Source organism: Panthera uncia (assembly GCF_023721935.1).
Source record: "Panthera uncia isolate 11264 chromosome C1 unlocalized genomic scaffold, Puncia_PCG_1.0 HiC_scaffold_4, whole genome shotgun sequence".
Classification (NCBI taxonomy): domain Eukaryota; kingdom Metazoa; phylum Chordata; class Mammalia; order Carnivora; family Felidae; genus Panthera; species Panthera uncia.
This window is the reverse complement of record NW_026057585.1, coordinates 96,038,169-96,042,805: the sequence shown is the minus strand read 5'-3', so window position 1 is coordinate 96,042,805 and position 4,637 is coordinate 96,038,169.

Sequence of the window (4,637 nt, the reverse complement as noted above, 5' to 3'; positions counted from 1 at the left end):
TTTTTAGGAATTTCTACACCCAACATGGGACTTGAACTCAGGACCCCAAGATCAAGAGTCACATGCTCCTCTTTTTTTCTTTTTAATGTTTGTTTGTTTGTTTATTTATTTATTTATTTATTTATTTATTTATGTTTGAGAGAGAGACAGAGTGTGAGCAGGGGAGGGGCAGAGAGAGAGGGAGACACAGAATCCAAAGCAGGCTCTAGGCTCTGAGCTGTCAGCACAGAGCCCGATGCAAGGCTCACACTCACAAGCTATGAGATCATGACCTGAGCCGAAGTCAGACGCTTAACTGACTGAGCCACCCAGGCACCCCTCCTCTTTTTTTTCTTTTTAAGTTTACTTATTTATTTATTTATTTATTATTTATTTATGTTGGGGAGAGCACAAGTGGTGGAGGGGCAGAGAGAGGCGGACAGAGGGTGCTGCCCCATATGGAGCTTTAACTCACAAACCATGAGATCAGGACCTGAGCCAAAGTCCTCAACTGACTGAGCCACCCAGGCTCTCCAAGAATCACATGCCCTTCTGACCGAGCCAGACAGGCAGCCCCATAAACACAATTCTTAATTCCCACCTGGAGTTCACAAACCCCACAGTATATGTTCATGAATGTACAGGAATCCATGACCTACAGTTAGAAAGACAGGATCCGTTCAACCCCCTCGAGAAGGCAGAAGTACCTGGGCGGCACAGTGTGGTGAGAACAAAGGACTGGACCAGGCTTGATTCTACCTGTGAAATGGGGATGACTAGAGAATCTGCCTCGTATGTTTTTTTTCCCCTAAAGAGTTTTTATTTTTAAGCAATCTCTACACCCAACATGGAGCTCGAACTCACAATCCATAGATCAAGAGTGGCACACCTTACCGACTGAGACAGCCAGGCACCCCTGTGTCTTACATTTTTGAGGCATAATTGAGTCAATGCAGGCAAGGTATGCAAGGCGCATGACACGTCGTGAGTGTTCAGTAAATGTAAAGCCACATAATTATTTTGGCTATTACAAACAACTATGTAATAGACATCCATCTTGGCCTACTTACATGAATGTTTCAGGGCGAGCGATTCCTGGAAGCAGATTCCTGGGTCAAAGGGGAGCCTCATTATTTGTGCTCGTAACTCCCTTGCCACTCTCAACACTCCCCCCCATCCCCAATCACCCACCCTCCCCACTTCCCACCCCTACAGGGGAATCACAGCCCTGGGTAAGCAACAGAGCTACAACAAAGCCAGGAGTCAAGAGAGAGGACCCTGACATCAGGCTCTCTGGGCTTCAAATCTCTTGGCCTTACCCCTTGCTAGCAAGTCACCTAACTTCCCTGGGCTTCTCCCTCCATAAAATGGGGATTATAAAATAGAGTAGGAGGGACGCCTGGGTGGCTTGGTCGGTTGAGTGTCTGACTTCGGCTCAGGTCATGATCTCACAGTCCGTGAGTTCGAGCCCCGCGTCGGGCTCTATGCTGACAGCTTGGAGCCTGGAGCCTGCTTCGGATTCTGTGTCTCCCTCTCTCTCTGCCCCTCCCCTGTTCATGCTCTGTCTCTCTCTGTCTCAAAAATAAATAAACGTTAAAAAATAGAGTAGGACTGGGGGTCCTGGGTGGCTCGGTCGGTAAAGCATTTGACTCTTGATTTTGGCTCAGGTCATGATCTCAAAGTTCCTGAGATTGAGCCCTGCATTGGGCTCTATACTGGCAGCACAGAGCCTGCTTGGGATTCTCTCTCTCCCTCTCTCTGCCCGTCTCCCTCCTGTTGTCTCTCTCTCAAAATAAAGAAATAAACATTAAAAAAAAAAAATAAAACACAGTAGGGCTGCTCTGAGACTTAAGAGACACAAGCATGTGAAACATTTCACATACTTCCTGGCTTAAAATAACCATTCAGTATTTATTTTTGCCAGGAAACAAGAAACACACATACATGATCCAAAATTCTAAATGTGCTATAAGGTGATGGGTGAAGTCTTCCTCTCTCGGGGCCCCAATTCATCCGTTCCTTTCCCTAGACTCAATTACTGCTGTTTTCCATTCGCAGAAATTGGAGCATGTAATATACACTTGTATCTCTCTATTTTCACTTAAGGGAACAGCTTGGAAATCCTATTAATAATTATAATAATAATAATTATTGTTTAAGTAGGCTTTACACCCAGCACAGAGCCCACCTCGGGGCTTGAACTCACAACCCTAAGATAAGACCTGAGCTGAGATCAAGAGTCAGATGCTTAGCCAACTGAGGCACCCAGGTACCCCACCATCATTATTGTTATGAAGGGGGCTAAGTGCCAGTGGGACTAGATGATGAGTATAAAGGCAGAGGGGGGCTGAGGGCCGGCTGGCAGCCATCCAACTTCAGCTCAGGTCATGATCTCACGGTTTGTGAGTTCAAGCCCCACATCAGGCTTGGCGCTTGACAGCGTGGAACCTGCTTGGGATTCTCTGTCTGCCCCTCCCCCCCCCAGCCCCTCCCCTGCTCACGCGTGCGCGTTCTCTCTCTCAAAATAAGAAAATAAACTTAAAAGAAGAAGAAGAAGAAGAAGAAGACGACGACGACGATGACAATGGAGATGAGAAGAGCAGCCCCTACCCCTTGGCACCAGACAACCGCCCTCCAGGCCAGGTGTCCTTTCTGCACCTTCCCAGGAAAGCCGAATCCTGCGCCTTTAACTGTGCACAACACGTGCAGCACGTACCAGCAGTAACATCTGGGCAGCAGCCACCACTGGTTAAGGAGACAGGCTCTACTTTTGGATGAAGTTTGGACCAGGTTCAAGTTCTAGCAATTTGGCAAAGGGAGCAGGAAATAGATACGGAAGGAATGGAAGGCAGGCTGCACCGGGGTGAATCCTTTCTCCAGAGGAGGCCAGCAGCCTCCCAGATTGATTCCCTCTCCTGATTTACAATGACTCTGGGCCCGTGGACCAGGGGAACCCCGCTGCCCAAGGACTTTTTCTGTCCAAAGTACGTGACCGTTGTGACCATTGAGGTTCTCCTTGGGTCCCGGCAAATGGAGAGTTAGAACTAGGTTCTAAAGCCACCTCCCTTACTGTGGTCCCACACCAGCTGGGTGATGTCGAGCAGGGTCCTTTCACTTCTCTGGGCCTCAGTTTCCTTATTTCACAAATACGGTACTGCCTAACTCACAAGGCTGTTGTGAACACAGAATGAGAAAGAACTTTGAAAATTGAACCAGGCAACATACATTCATTCTCCATCCCTCTGCCCATCCCTCCATTTCCTTCTTGAAAGATCTGGAATTTCAGTCTGTATTCTCCTGAATTCAAAAACATCCGGTGGATTCTGGCACCAAATCCTGTCTCCAGCTGCAGAAACTCCCCGCCTGCCAGGGGTCCCAGCTGGGAGATAGAAAATCTGGATCGCACCCACACCTCTTCCCTTTACTTGCCTTGTGACCTTGAGCTGGCTACTGGGTCCCTCCGTGCTCCCTTCTACCATCTGTACAGTGAGTAAATCTCTGTACGATGAGATGAGCTCCAAGGTGCCCAGGGATTGTACCCATTTTCTAACAATAACATGTGTTGGTTTTGTTTGGATTGTACAAATAGGATATATTAATTGCATGAAAAATTATAAAAGCAATGAAAAATATAAATAAGAAAATAAAAGTAGGGATGCCTGGGTGGCTCAGTTGGTTAAGCATCCGCGTCCGACTTGTGATCTCAGCTTAGGTCTTGATCTCAGGGTTGTGAGTTCAAGCCCTGTGTTAGGCTCCGTGCTGGGCGTGGAACCTGCTTATAAATAAATAAATAAATAAATAAATAAACCAGGAAATAATATATGTAATATATAATATATAACTATACATATATACAATCCCACACCTGGATACATTTGCCTGTCATTTGCTTCTGGCATTGTCTCTATTGTATTCACGAGAGTGTATTTTTTACTGAGTGGGGTCATATTGTATGCCCACTGACATTGATAGAGTATTTCCCTTGCTGGAGCAGTCTTAGGGTATTGATCTCTCTTTTCCCCAGGACCTATGCATGGCCTACTCTGTTGTTCATTAACATCCAAGACATGCCTCTTCCAGCCACCCTTTGCCCCTCCAGGGTTTGGAGGGGGGGCCTGCCGCACCCAGAGTTGCACCCAACCACCCACGCCTCTGGAGCTTACTCTGCGGGAAAGAGGCTCCCCGATCTGTCTGAGGGCTTCTTCCTAGGAAGGGAGGATGCCTTTCTTTCCCCAGACTTGGATGCCCCTGGCTGACATCTGTGCCAGGAGCCCTTGGAGGTCCTAAACTAACTCCCACTAAACTAACTAAACTAACTCTCTTCCTTCCTTCCTTCCTTCCTTGCTTGCTTCCTTTTCTTTCATTCACTCACTTAACACGGCGACTTCAGAGCAAGACCTTTCTTGGCTTAGAGGTTCTGTTTGCCGCCCAGGGACTTAAAGGCGGATTAAGTGATTTCCTTTTTTGGTGAATGGTGATGCACTTTCTGCATTTCCAGCAGCCAGGGGTGGGGTCTCTCCAGGGGTGTGGAGGGCCCTGACCGCCCCGAACACCCCCGTATCCCCCGCTTCCTGCGGTAGAAAAGCCCCAGAGAAGAACAGGAGGCGGGCGAGCGGGCGGAAGGACCCGGGAGCCGCCCCAGCTCCGCGAGGCCCCAG